At 37.0% G+C, this 15,501-nt stretch overlaps 1 long non-coding RNA gene across 4 annotated transcripts in view; it reads left to right on the top strand.

Annotated features, from left to right (window-relative positions):
• LOC120755196 (uncharacterized) overlaps positions 1-15,501 on the top strand; it is a 73,492-nt gene that overhangs the window by 41,091 nt on the left and 16,900 nt on the right. For 2 of the 4 annotated variants that reach the window (XR_005701678.2, XR_009208044.1), the window contains exons 3-4: positions 7,421-7,560; positions 15,171-15,250. This is a non-coding gene — a long non-coding RNA (uncharacterized LOC120755196). The remainder of the gene's footprint in view (positions 1-7,420; positions 7,561-15,170; positions 15,251-15,501) is intronic. The other 2 variants (XR_005701679.2, XR_009208045.1) reach the window with 1 other exon arrangement.

Below are 15,501 nucleotides of genomic sequence, written 5' to 3'. Positions count from 1 at the left end.
CAAAACTAACAGTCCCCCAGTCTCACCAAAAGTCTAGATGGCAAACAAACAAACAAAAGAAATTTAAATTAATATTTAGAAATTCTGGTGGGCTTATTTTTTAAAAACCATTTAGAATGTTGCCAGGAGTAGGCATTGGAACAAGATAAAGGTTTTCGGTAGGGTGTAGCTAGAATTGATGGGATTCTCCCACTTTTCCGTGTAATCTGTTGCCATGTTGGATTCTTCTCATGATGAGGAATTTGTTTCATATGCCTGTATGGATTTCTTCCTGCAGGTACTTGTGTCTGTTTCCTCTTGTCCTGTCACCATCTCTCCTTGTGAAGAGGTCATCTCTACCTTCTCCATAACCACCTTTGAAATATCATAAGTTTGATCAGAGCCTCCAAACCTTAATTTCTTTTGGCTGAGCAAACCCCTTTCCTTCAGCCTCTCCTCATGCCTCCAGTTCTCCGACCATCTCTTTGGCTTGGTGGCCCTCCTGGCCCCTCTGCAGGTTGCCAGTGCCTCTCAAAGTGGGGTAATTCCAAGGAGACCCAGTGTTCTGGGTGGGGCAGAGTGAAATCCTGACGTCCCTTGATCTGCTGAACACGCCTTTACCATCGCAGCCCAGGACAAGGTTTGTCCTCATGGTTCCTGTGGGACAACTGCCCACTTGTGTTCAGCTTTTTGTCCACCACCTCTTCCAAAGCCACACCTGAGTGACTGAGAGCCCAGCTTTGGCCACTGCTTGGGTTTATTTCATCCCATGTGCAAAGCTTTACACTTATTTTTGCTAAAGCTCATACTTTTCTTGCCAACCCACCTTCCAGCCTGCTCTGCTTTCTCTTCCTAAGGAGGCTCTTGTCTCTGCTTTATCTACCTCTCCTTCTAGCTTGGTGTCACACCCAGACTCGGAGAGTGTACTTTCAATTCCATCATTCCAATCATTTATACAGCTATTGAACACTGTGCATTTACTTTGGATATCCAGCCGGGGGTGGCAATCTTCTGAGCTAAAAACAACAACAACAAAAACCACCAAAAAACCCCCAAAACACCTACTTTGTACAGGTTTACAGCTTTTCTAAATCAAATATGGCTGTGACATGTGAAATATAAATGTAAAGAGGCATATTTACCACCCATCTGGCAGCTGTTTCCTAGACAAAAACTTACACAAGATTGATGCTTTTCAGAACATTTGGAATTCTCTAGAGACCTGTAGTAAAAGCCTACACTGTACTTTGAAGCAATGCCTGTCTGTCAGGATATTTTTTTCACATAATTTTTTTTGTCGATTCAGTAATTTCTGAGGGACGTAGACAAGAATAGTCATTAAAGTGTCAGAGAAAGAAGATGTTAATTAATTTGCATGCTTCATGGCACAATATATTTGGTATCTCAGTTCTTAGTAAGTTGTTTCGGCACAGAATGGACTGACTTGTTCAGTCTTGAATTGTGTGCCATATTGAAAAGTTGTGTTATTTTGTATTGTTCCTAAAGGATATTTCAGGAATCTTATGAAAATAGCATGATATTGTGACAGCCTGATATTGAAAACAGGCTTGTAATAAGTTCTTTGGCTAATTTTGAGAGGGGGGTTATGTGAGAGAAAAATGGATTAGGGAACTTGAAATCTGTGTCTAGCTTTTAAGTTTATGGACTCGGTCATCATAAGTGGAAATAAGCTTCTCTTGAATAGAGAAGTTTTCAATGCCAAATTACAAACAAACTTTAAAGTTAAAAAAGAAAAAGGAAAATGGCTTCCAAATAACATGCCCAGAGGCCTTATTTTTAATATGGTTGTTAAAGACTTGGCCATGAGAGTTATACTGTAACTGCCATCTGTCTCTTTCTTCTCTCTTCTCTCTCTTTCTCTTAAATGTTTCTCATTTGTTTATTCCCTATTCCAGGTGAAATCTCTCTGGAAGTAACTGTTTGTTCCCTCCCCAATTAATTCACTAGGAAAGCTTGGCTTGGCTTTGGGATGGGACTTTGTTCTCCTTGTGTGGCAGCTGAGCACTGATGATTGCTGGGATAAATTTCAAATGACAGAAGCATGTCACTTGCTTTTTGATCTTTAGTTTCAAGACCAGATGGAAAAGATATAATTGTCTAATCTTTTTTTTTTTTTTTTTTCCTAAGAATAAACCCATTAAAAGTAAGTATTAGCATGCACAAGGGTAAAACTGCTAATGCAGTAACCCAACATGGCTTTGTGAAGCTGGACAAACATCCTGCCTGTATCTTAGGAAGAATATTTTTTCACTTTTCTGTTCAGCTGATTTATTGCAATCAGCCGTGTTGGAGGGTGCCTGAACTTGCTTCCTCTTTCCTTTGCAGCTTCCTTATTTTAGCTCAGATGGGACTTTGCTTTAAATCACATAATATGGTAGAAGGTCTGTTATTTGACCTGGGACTGGGGTCACACAACCAATCTTGGCTAGTCCAAAATTAAATGTAAACAATACTAAAACATATTGAATAATTCTCTACTTAAACTTGGGAGCTGCCAAGTAGAACAGTACTTTATTATTGCACAATAAAACACAATTAGAATAATGGCTGTTAACATTTCAAGATTTTTTTTTTTATTATTGAATATAGCAAAGATTTCATTCCAAAATACTATTATTGCAGCTGGTACTCTGTTTGCTCAGGGCTTGAGGAGACACTTCCTATTTTGCTTGATTTATAGCCTTGTAAAATCACAAATAAGAATTTTCAACAGCACAATGGATGGAAAAGACAAGATTATTTTTAAAATTGATCGTGTTACTTTTACTCCATAGTCAAGTATTTCCTACTTTTGGAGAACTTCCTCCCCCCCTCAGTCATGATAATTGTATTTCCAGTTAGATTTCAAATTATTACACCAATAGTATATTTTTTATTATGAAATTTGTTCTTTAGGAAAGCTGAAGTTTAAAAGGAATAGCCACAGACTATGATTTTAGAGACACAAGCTATAAAAATTTAATTATCTAGATTAAATTGTTTATTTGAAGCTCTGTTTTTTTTAATTGTTATTTTATTTGGTTCAAATCTGTAGCTGCAGCAGTTTATCATGGAATTGTTCAAATTGCCATTAAAGGCTAAGAAAGTCTAGGAAGTGTTGTGCATCTCAATAAATACTCCATGGGGGCACTTGGATTCTTTAAGAGAGCATATCCCAGGTTGCTGTGAATTAATTCTGCTTCCTTGGTGAAACCTCATGAGTTCAGCACTGTGTTCATTTTTGTTCCAGAATATTTCCAAATATATTTGATACAAGACAGGTATTCAGGCATATTTCTCACTGTATCATGTGTCCTAAGAACATCTGTGATTGTTTTTCTCCTAATCTGGCATGGGATTAATTCAGATCTTTCTTTGATGGATGTGTGTGGTAAGCAAGATGGTTTAAGTTTTTACTTGGTTACTGTAATTCATTTGGGACAGACAGAAAAGAGAAAAAGACCTTTCCCACTCAGAAAAAAAAAAAAAAAAAAACAACCAAAAAACCCAAAAAAAACCAAACAAAAAACCCAACAAATTAGCAATACTAAAAAAGGAAATTATGTGAGAAGATGTGGAACTTTGTTTAGTGGTTAGAGTTTTTAAGAATTCTGCCTTAATAGCTAGGAGAATTTCAGGCTCTTTCATCAACATTTTGCATTGGCTATAGAGTGCAGACAAATGTTGGATATCACACAGCCCAAACAAATACGAAACATTTTATACTTTTTTTCTACAGCTTAGTGTCACTCTTTTCGCTTGTGCTGTTTAATACAGCACTGTTCTGAGAGACCCATAAAAAAGCTGAAACTAAACTATTGTTTGGTAGGCTGCCTGTGCCAGAAATGGTGCTTTCCCTAAAATAATCTTCATGTGACTGTGATTCACAGAAATTTCTGTTCAAAAGGACGTGTTAAAGGCTATGAACCTTTCACCCTCATATATTAGCTGTGTTGTGTGGAAGGAGTCAGTGGTTAATGGTCAGTGTGTTCTCCTTGCTTGCAGGGGGTTTTCAAGGGAAATCTCTGGATTCAGAGTAACCGTATGACCTCAGTCTCAGCCTAACATGGGAGAAGCTTTCATAACCTTCACTCACTTATTGCATAAGCTGAGATGGGGAGTGGCACTTGTAGCAGGGCCAAGGCATCAAGACACTATCTCTGTTTTCAGGAAGAAAAAAGAAAATCTATATTATATATTGTCATTACCCCCTTTGTCACTGTTTTTATCTGTTTCATTACAAGCTTCCCTAAGAAGTTCAGATGCAACTCAACACGTGTGTGTGTTCCCATGCTTGTGTTCTCCAAGTATTTCTCTTTTATTTTCTGTAGTTTAGAGTAAAATAAACCTCGGAGCAAAATGATGAAAGCTTGGGCAGCAGATTTGAGTGCCTCTTGAGTTCCACAAACTGCTATTGTGATCAATAATTATGAAGAAAGACTGGTTTGTGTAATTTGAAAACAGCAGAAAATTTCTGCACTAAAGTTTTTAACAGCCTACATCTTAAAGCCCAGATTTTGAAATGGGTGGGACTTAAATACACAGATTAAAGCTGTATTATTCTGGTTAGTTTTTGCATTTAGAATATTTACATGACAGTGCTTACCTTTTCTTTAGAGGTTAAAATACACTGCAAATAGATTATCCTTTTATAGAAAATCAATGCATTTAGAACAGAAAGCCAAACAAATTTTGTTGGGTAAATTTTTAGAATTAAATCAAAAGTTTTAAAATACAGGTTTTCCAAGCTACCAGAAATATTTACTGTAGAGTACTTAAAAGAGACACTGATGTAACGTTTAGATTTATGGAGAGCTTCAAGAAACATTAATTTTGTGGATGATAGTCAGTTACTTTGATTTTTAAGTTTATGATAGGCACAGCAATGTTAGACGAACCTTGCTTTGTGTTGAAGATTATAAAAGCTGAATTTTTATTTGGCTGAAGCTCATAGTACTGCACCTGCAAAAAAGAATATGAATCTGTGTTTGTTCTTGCAGACAATTCTCGTGGTTGGGCAATTCAGCATCTGTTCATTAAATATGTGCTCTTGTGCCTGGAGACAAGTACAAAACCAGGAGTTCTGCTTCATATGACCTGCTCTATTCTAGAAAGCTCGTCTGTATTGCTCAGTCTTGCAACACTGGCTACAGTCTTTTGTGAACTGAGATTTTTGGAATGAATTTAACTAGTAAGAATAAAAAGTCTCAGCATGTGAGACACATGACGAAAAGCTTTTGAGAAAAGTATGAACACAGTCAGAGTAGTCCAAGAAGTCTTTTCAGTCAGGACACAACCTTTTGCTTACTAAGTTTTAATTTATTACATTAACTATGAAATTAGCTAAAACTCAGATGGTTGTGAGAAACAGAGATGAATATACTTGATTTTAAAATGGACTGATTAATCTGTTCCTCAAGATTGCAGAGAAACTTCTCGCCCAGGAAAAAAATAATAACTTCATTTTGCAGAAGATAAACAACACAAAGAGGCTGCCCTGCAGAAAAACAAATGTTGGTATATGCTGACAGAAGTAGGAAGCTTTCCCAGGACACGCAAACACAGTACAGTTGGAGGTGATGATTGGATTTGAATGTTTGTTTGTGTTTGGTAGTTCTTAACTTTAATATGAATGCATATTTCCTTAGGTGTCAGATTGTTTTCTTCCCACTGATTTTTAGCCTGACCATAGTAAATACAATGGCAGTAATTCACAAATTGAGTATATTTAACAAGAATTTAAAGTATGAAATCTTAATATAAGCAGTGTTGTAAATGTCCTAAAAGTCTATTTAAATTGTGTTTTTAAGGAGTAAGATTTCTTACCAATTTATCCCCGTTTAAAAGACTAGAGAATGAACTGTGTAATCTTTGATTCAATGATATAAAAATCTACGGAAGTCTTGCTCAATGTAGAGTGAGTGCATCTCTGCAGTTTCATTGCTAATTAGTCAGACAGAACAGCCATAAAACTGGTATTTACTGTAGCAAATATCACCAGGTCTTTGAAATACCAGAAGCAGCATAATTTGCTGCTATTCAGCTTCTTGTTTTGATCCCTATTGTAAAAATAGCTCATCATTTAATCCATTGCAAAAATAGAATCTTGGTGTTTGGATTGGTTGATTGGAGTTTCTTAATTCCCTAGGTATAAAAAACTGCCCTCAGGAAAGTGGAGAAAAAGTTGTACTTCAAATAAAACAAAGGAAAAGTTTATTGTGGAAAGACAGACAGAGTCCTATCTCTGCCTATATCCCTGTCTTTAAATAATATCATTTTTGACTAGTTATTACCATGCTCTGCTCCCTTAGTCAGCAATGGTGTCCCTGACTTCAGCAGGTGACAGTCTTGAAGACTTGAAGATTTCTTTGAAGTACTATCACTAGAAAAGGGTTCAAACTGGCTGGCTGGCTGGTCTGAGGACTGAACAACAGCCCATATCTTGGGTGATTTTCACTTTTGCTAAGTATTGAAGGAAATAATCAGGTATAATCTCAGCTCTAACAAGAAAACTTTGTTCAAGTATTCAAGTCTCTGTAATAACATAAAAAGAGGCTGCATCTTCACCAAGTCTTTGCTTTAGATCTGGAATGTGGTTTTGAAGTGAATCTCTTGTGTTCACCCTTACTGTGCAATGGTTCATATTGCAGAGCAACCAAAGCCTAAAAAAAAAAAAAAATTGCAAACATGCTCCAGAAGCACACTGGAAAAAATTACTATGGTGTTTACATTTGTATAACCATTTTGAGGCCAATGTGTGAACCCAAGGAGGGGCTGAGAACTTTTCAACTTGCTTGCTGATTCTGGGTTGCTTTGAAATGTGCTGAGTGGATAGCCCTGGAAGCCTGCCAAAGCTACAGACAAAGTTGCAACAAATGGCTCGGAATATTTTGCTGGAGAGGTACATGTTTTTTTACTGGATAAACCAAGAGCATATTCAAAGAAAATAGCACAGAGACACTATGCTCTGTTTTCGTGGAAAAGCTGGCAGCTTTTCAGGTAATTCAAAGGCTGAAAAAGTGGTGTGAACATTGAGTAACAAATATCTTCAGTTGTTTATTTTCAGGGAAACAACTTTTGTAGATAGAATTTTATTAAGGAAATACGAAACGCTTTTAGCAGTACTTACTCCTAGTAGTAGTACTATTACTCCTTTGCCCATGAAATTATGAATATGGTTCAAAGAAGCCTATGTGACCCCAGTCTGAATTGTTTCTCCGTGTCGATCCACACACATAGCATGGCACCAGGCCCTTTTTGAGGATATTCTGTGCTAAAGAGGCCACCCTGTTTGCATCTGACTCTTAACACTTCCAAAGAATCCTTTCCTGAACTAAGTGTTTTGTCTCAGAAGGAAAGGCATAATTACAGAATGATTAAAAAATAATTGGAAAACATTTGACTTTTCTTTTGCCTTTCCCCTTCTCATTTTTTGTTCTAGTGTGCTAAAACAGCATAAGGCCTCTTTGTGACTCAGTTGTCAAATGATACGTCAGAGAAACCAAGTGTTGGCCAGCACTTCCTTACCTTTGCTCTACCTCACATGGGCTTCCAAAACCCAGAGTGCGAGCAGTTAGATATGTAAGTAAAAGTTTGGATATCTCTTTTAGTGAGTGTTTCATGGGGACCTGAAGTCTGCTATACTTTGTTGCTTAATAGCTTATTCTGAACTTTGGATCTGGGGACAGGCATGGGGCTGTAGAGTTGTGTTCGTGCACTCCAGTCCTGTGGGCAGGTCCAAGGGCAGGGCACTGCCCAGTGCCTGGGAGAGAGCTGTGCTTTCTGTGCCCCCTGTGCTGAGTTGGCTCCTTGGGGTACTTTTATCCAGAGCCCACTGAACTGTGCTTCACAAACAACAGCTTCTCTGTGGTGGTTCTGCTAGCTGTGCACTCAGGTCCCATGGGTAAATCTGTGTTCTGCTGAAATATCCTTTGTGAGACAAAAGACCTCAAAGCTTTCCTCTTCACTGCTGCTAAAGAGTTAGTGATTTAACTGTTTGTGGTGGCTGCCACATGTTGCCTTTTGGCTACTGAGAATAGCATGAAGATATTATGATGCTGCTGGCTGACTTTTAGCGTGTTGCTTTGAATTAATGTGCAACGGGAAAATAAAGAATCCACTACTGTAATTGCTTTGAAACATCACTTTGGATTTAGAACAATAAACGTGCCGGTGGATTTCTTGAAGACATAAATGTCATTGACAGAATTTATATGGGACTTTCTCGTTGTCTGTGCTTTCCGCACTTAATTACTTAATTTGTGTTGGGAACATTCATTAAAAAGAATAATGTCATATTTCTGTGATGCCTCTATGAATCCTGTATAATCTGTCAAGTAATAGGTGTTATCTTAGTTCCAAAAGTAGATTTCTTCTCTATTATTTAATTGTAAAACTCTTATACAACTTGATATCAAACTTAAATTACTTAAATGGTATTACTGTTTCTTCTTTCCTGAAAGTGAATTGTGAACTGCCTCTTTCAGTTTGAAACATCTGTCTTGGAGAATGTTAATTTCATTAAAACTGTTCTGATGCATCTTTTGGCAGATAAGTGATGAAATCACTCTGAATCTCGGGGGGGAAATCCTTATGATCAACCGCAAACTAAACAAGTATTCTGTTCAATACCAGAGCTAAAAGGGGATATTTTAAAATACCTTGCAAATCCTACTGTCCTTATAGATCCTGTCCTTGCTGCAGGATCCTTTGTAATTACCTGTCCTCAGGAACCTTTCAAAAATACTCTGTTTAAACTTTTATTGCCATTACTTCATTTTTTTTCTTTATTGGCACAACACCAACATTGGTGAGTGAGTGCTAAATATTCACTTTGATAAGTCAGTGTAATCACAGAATAAAAGGATGGCCTTTATTCCCAGAGAATTCTTCGTCAACCTGATCTGTAGTGCCTCGTGTGTGGACTTCGACTATTGGGAAACTGAATAGGCGTTATTTGTGGTATTCTTTCTATTTAATTGCAGTTTCATACTTGAATGTTTGTTTTTAATATTAGCAAATGGATTTTTGTCACTGTGCAGTCACTAGGGCTCTGATCCTAAGAAATGTTGGATGTAATGATCTTGGGAACAACTGTAAGAGAAATGACGAAGATCTGCGTATCAGCTGAATGTTATCTATCAAAGCTTCCAGCTTTATGCATAAGAATGTTTTTTCTCGTGTTTCCAAAACCAAAGACAAGCTGGGTCTGATTATAAGGAATATAAATTACAAATAATATAAAGAGGAAAATACTCTTTAGTCATAAAGTTAAGCTAATTACATTTACCACGGAAAGCGTGAAAAATGAAAACCAGATAGTAAATTATAATCGAAGAGATGAATCCCTGGCAGAACCTGATGGCCATGAGAAATAGCATAGTTTCTGGTATAAATGTTAACTACTCTTGTAAGCAATTTTGCATATTTTAAGGTATTAATGAATCTTTCCAAAAGTTGTAAAATAATTTAAGTCAGCTCTTTGTTCTCACTTCTCAGAGCTGCAGAATGCAATGCTTATTATATACTCACCCATATAAGTCAATTGTATCGAAGAGACTTTTTTTTGCTATACTTGCAGAAATTCTAGGAGCAGCCCCAGCTCCAAGTGCACTTCCTACCATTGTCATAAATCACTAGTTAGATGTTTTGCCTTACTAGGAAAATTCTTTTGTAAATCAGTGGCTATGCTAAGATCTGTTCCTAAGAAAAGTAGAGTGAGAGCTGTGCTCTGAGGTTTTTTGTTTCTCTGGAAGTCACACATCAAATTTACTTTCTTCCTCTCCATCCAGTTTGTGTGATATTTGAGTTTTGTAATTATTGATGCTTCAATAGTAAGCTTTGGGGCAGTCTAGTCTTGGTTAATTTTGTAATAAAATACTCTGATTATATTTTTTTAAACTCTTACCACTGCTTCTGTCTATTTTAAAATGTAGATTGTTTTGCCATGAAATATCTTTTAATTAGAAAATTATGCAGATGTAATTTCAAGTTTAAAATTTTAATTTCTTTGTTAGGTGACTTTTTAAATTTGCCCACCATGATTAAACCTTAGGTAACAGGGGTTATTGGCAGGTATTGTCATTGTACAAATGAAGTTCATTATTTGTTCATTTAGTATTTGACTATGTTGAGAGGAGGTTGTAGAAACCAGGAATATGAAACATCACTGATCACAGTTGATCATATTTTTGGACCAAAGTTCCTATAAGTACAGCTATTTTTCCTGCTGTGTTTCTTTTAAAATAAGCCTGAATCCTATTAAGTCCTCACTGCTATTTTAGTGAGATACAAATAGTAGAAGTAGTACTGAAGTGTTTAAAAGTTTTTCAATTATTAATAGTTGTGATTGACATTGGGAATCTTCACTGATGTGTTTTTTAACTGTGAAAAATTCCCTTCTCAGTTAAATGTTTGAGTTTCCTGGTACACATTTAGCAAATATGATGTATTTAATTAATTATAATTCATTAATTAGCAGATGCACAAAGTGCTGAACCAATGCAAATGAGGAAGCAGTAGCATCCAGAATGATTGAGTCAGAAAGATGGAAGATCTTGGAACATAACTTAGTTCAGAATAAATTTTGATGGACATAAAAAATGCCCTTTATAACATCTTGGCTTGTCATACTCTTTGGATACATCACTGACCAGAGCAAGCAAATATTCCTTAGGATTTTATCCTGTTTTCATTGGGATAACAGCAATTCCTGTTGATCTCAAGTTTTTTCCAGTCTATTTTGACAGTGTATTTAGGGATATTACTGTAGCCTAAGAAGACAAGTTGTTTTCCATAAAGAGGAATGTGTTTTAGTCCGTGGCTTCACAGATGGAAGCACTTCATGATGTATTTGTAGATTCATTAAGAGTAAGTATTGACAAAAAGAGAGAAGCAGATAGATTCAGGCCATTAGAATATAATTCCCAGAGCTTCAAACAGTTGAACTTGGTTCCTGATGGTGATTTCAGGAGCTGTCAGACTGCCTGCTCTCTGAGGTGTACTAAGCATTTTAAATCATTGTACAGTATTTATTAAGAAGGGTCTCTTCACAGGGAAAAATAACACTTTCTGAGAACACTGTGAATCTTACAATGTCTTGACAAGCACGATTTTCAAAATGCATATTTCAAATAAAATTAAGAAAAATAAAATGGTAACCTAGGGATCCTCCATAACTTGAAAATGTCAGGTATAATTTCACATGTTTACACATTCTGCATCTCTTTTTGTCAAGCATCAAAGCTTTGACATTAACAGAATAACCCCAGTGTCAGTGTAACTTGCCAGTAACAAATTTGGAAAAAAACGTGGATAGTAATAAATTTTAAAAACCTTCAGAGGATTCTGTAATTCCTCATTATCCTCCTAGGCAGGAATGGAATGTATAATGAAAGGATATAGAAGAGGTTATTGAAATGAGCCATAAAATTAATTATTTTATTCATTAGCACTGCTTTAATTTGTTGAATTTGTTGGAAAATGCTTTAAAAAAAAAAAAAAAAAAAGGCTTTTGTGATTCTGCTGTGAACTCTAATGCCTCTCACACAAATATAAATAAGACATGGAGGATCCAAATCCTCCACAGAATTAAAATCATCAGACTGTGACCTGCTGCTTTATTATCTCAGAGGACAGCTAGTAAGAAAATGTCAGAGTAAGGACTGTGAAATGTAAAGCTTTGCTGGCAGAATAAGCCTTAGGCTTATTGATGAACTTTCTGCCTTTTCATTCAGGCTCTGATCTGAAATTTCCTGTTCCTAAGAAAATACATATATTTCTAAAATACTTCTTTGAAAACACTTATTCTGAAATTGAAGCATTTCCTTCCCAAGTTTTCACTGCACCCTCTCATAGAAAATCAATTGGTCAGGTAAGTACTTTTGTTTAGAACAAGACTAAAGATTAATCAGAGGGAGAGCATACTTCTGTGAACTCAGCTGAGTCACACAGGCTCATTTCATGCCAGGCCTGTAGCAACACTTTGCCTCATGCTTGATTTTATCACAAAGGTTTGTCAAAAAATATTCACTTCCAGTTTTTCTTTCCTGCTTCAAATGAAAAAAAAAAAAAAAAAAAAAAAAAAAAAAAAAAAGCGCCTTTATGTGGTGGGTGAAATGGGCAAAGTTTTTTAACCCACTTCTTAGTTATTTTAATGGAAATCTCCATAGTAAACAGTAGGGAGAAGCTGGGTTCTTTCATCTGCCTTTTTCCTAGAGCAGTGCCCCCTTGTCCTGGTTCAGGGCAAATTTGGGAGAGCAGCCTTGAATGGGACTTCTCTGAGGAGCAAACCCAAATGGTCTCTTCCCCAACTGGTCCAGGAAAAGAAATTTCTCGGAGGAAAGTGGAAAAAACTATTTATTTAACAAACAAAGTGCCCACAAGCATAAAGAATGAATAATATGAAACAATAAAACCTCTCATTGCTCTGAAGTGGGATGGTAAATTCAGAAAGTCCTTGCTGTGGGAAGTTCAGCTCACTCAGTCTCTTATCAGTTCCTTCAGTGCTGGAAAATGCTGTCCTGGGCCCAAGGGGTGCAGGTGTGAGATCCAGGTGTCTCTCTGGGTTTTTCAGTCCAGGACAGGTTTGAACAGTCCCAAGAAGAAGGAAAAAAAAAAACCAAACAAATAAAAACAACAGTCCAGAGTACTTCTCTGCCTCAGCTAGCTAAAACTAAGAGCGAAGCAGATCTTCGTGCTGCTGCGTGTCTGTGCCTCAGACGAGCACGGCCCAGGAGCAGGAATGCAGAGAGGGAACGCTGTTTTCAAAACAAACTCCGTGCATCTTCTTTCTCCCCCTTCACTCTTGGAGCAAGTCTCACAGTAGTGATTCTCTCTCTCCAGAATCCTGCTCCGTGAATCTCTGCTTGATGCTCCTCAAGGTTCCTCCTCCATTATGATCCTCCCTTTAGCAGCTAACCCCCTCTTTGATCTCACTCATCCTCGTTGGATATAGCTGTTACTCATCAGGGGTAAGGCTGCATTGGTTAATTAGCACAGCTGTTACTTATCAGGGGTTACTTAGTCTTAAAGGTACAGAACTTAACATACAGCATAAACAGAACAGACAACTGGGGATCAAAAAGTCACTCCAGGACACCTGTATTTGGCGTAAATTAATACTTCATTTCTTCATCCTATAGGCCAAATATGAACAGTGATGCCACAAGTCTTTTTTGATAGTATTACTCTTTTACAGCAGAGCTTTTTTGTCTTTCAATTTCAGAAGAGGGGCACCAAATATCACTGAGGGGATAGTGTACTTTTGATGAAACTCCTCTAAAATGTAAATTTTGGAGGTTAAGGCATCTTGTTTCATACCTGTTGTGCCTGGGGGTTTGGAAATGCATCTCTGTGTCAGCTGTTACACTCTAGCCACTGGCTCACTTTGTATTATCCCGTAGGTGCCAGTGTTGCTGGCCTAAAGCTTTATTCAAGGTGTAGTTGTAGACTAAATGTTGCATTCTTGTCTGTTATCTGTCTCAATGTATATTTCTGTAGTGACAAGACTTCAAGAAATTCAGTACTCAGGTAGGTCACCTGTGGCTGCTCCGTTGTTCAGAATACATCTGCACTTGAATGTACTCTGAAGTACTCTCGTGATGACCATTTCATTATTGTTAGTAGCAAAAGTAAGTCAAACATTTTACTGCTGTAAAGTTGAAAGTATATAAAAGGCATATTTAATCACAAGTTGACACTCAAGAATACAACTACCTGTTGAGAATCTGTGATTGTGCCATTCTGGTTGGGAATTAAGTAGAATTTCTGGAAACTTCTTTTCTGCCGAAATCAAACATACACAGAACATCACCCGTCTTAAGACATTGCACTGCTGGTATTTTTGGATCCAGCAAATGTGAAAAGTGTGGTAAAGTAACACTCAGCAGCACTTCTGTACCTTCCTACCTTTTGGAATTCCTCTGTCTCACTCAGATAGGACTGGTTGCTCCAGATTGGGAAAACTATTATGATCAGAAAAGGACAAGATACAGGAGTATTTTTCTGTGCCCCAAAACCTGGTCTTACAAAATTTGTCTTGAATATTTATTCTGAGGCCTCTTGGCTTGCTACTCTTCCCTGTGAAGTTGAATTTGCAGTTGATAAATTCTTCAGAGATCTAAACAAAGACCTAAAATTTCGACAAATTTAGTATCTAATTTAGCAGTTACAGTCTTGAAAGGCACAACAAAGTATTAAGGACTTCTCTTTCAGACCACAGCTCTATAGTACCCTGGCCATAAGGCTCAACAGCTAATAAAAAAATAATTTGCTGTAGGCATTATCTTTCTGAAGCTGATTTCTGACAAGATGTTTTGTTATTAATGCTCTGTTTGGAGAATTTTCTGTTACATCAGTTTGACTCGGATTTGAACTCAGTTCCAGAGGTGAATATTCAGTGCTGCAAAGTGAGTGCTCCACCCAATGCACTGATTATTCAGGTTCAAGAGATTTCTTTTCCAAATTTTCCACCCAATGTGTAGGCACAGAACACTGAGGATGACACAACTACTTTCTGTATTTGTGGGAACTGTTGCTATGAGCAGATCTTAATCCCATATGTAATGCTTCATTTTCAGAAAACAAAAAAACTAACAACTCCCCACACACTACCCAAATAACAAAGAATTATTTATGACTGTTTTTAAATCATCTGAGTTTGTTCAGAGCATTTGATTCCTTGATTATCTCAAAGCAACTTGAAGATGTTAATTTATTTGATAACCTGTGCAAGTGCTTGTCTCAGACTGAGCCCTCACAGCAAAAAAAGTTTGGACCTATAAACTCACATAATTCCTGCTTTAACTCATGGATTTAATAGCCACAGTAAGAGAAATTTACTTTTCCTCTTCAGTACTTACTCCTCAGACTATGGTTGTAAAGCTGTGCCATTGTCAAAACTTTGAACTTAGAGAAGCAAAATGCTGACTTATCAGTATCTTAAATCTAAATTTGTGCCAAGGGTAGGTGGGTTTAGCTGAGTAAAGGAAAATCTTGAATCTGTGGATTATGCAGCCTTGGAGGTGGGCAAAACCCAGCCAGAGAAGGGCCTGGACAGCCTACTCTGCTGAGGCTGCTTTTACAGGATAATTCAACTGAATGGTCTTCAGAAGTCCCTTCCAACCTCAACTATTCTGTGCATCTGTGATTTTTTCCTGTATAATTGAATTATTATTTTTTCCCCTCCACAGGGTTATGTGAAATTACACATATAATCCTTGTACTGTGCATCTGGTGTTATGCATAAAAGAAATGTGACAAAGATGGAGAAGTAAGTAAAAAGATCATTAGTAAAACATGGTTGCATTTTGCTGTCCAAATTCTTCAACTTCGCAGGGTTTCAATTTCTAAGATCTTTAAGGTGATGTTAGCCTCTCAGAGGAGCCTTAATATGGACATTCTTGCGTGAAGCCCACAACACCTGTTTTCATACACCTTATTTTAAAATAAGCCTTGAACCTAAAATACTGCCCTAAATAATTAGCATAATTAGTGAATTACCATTGTACAAAAAGGCCGCGC

Source organism: Hirundo rustica, chromosome 7, assembly GCF_015227805.2.
Source record: "Hirundo rustica isolate bHirRus1 chromosome 7, bHirRus1.pri.v3, whole genome shotgun sequence".
In the NCBI taxonomy this organism is placed as follows: Eukaryota; Metazoa; Chordata; class Aves; order Passeriformes; family Hirundinidae; genus Hirundo; species Hirundo rustica.
The sequence above is the reverse complement of the archived record's forward strand: the minus strand, read 5'-3'. Positions and strand labels throughout refer to the sequence as shown.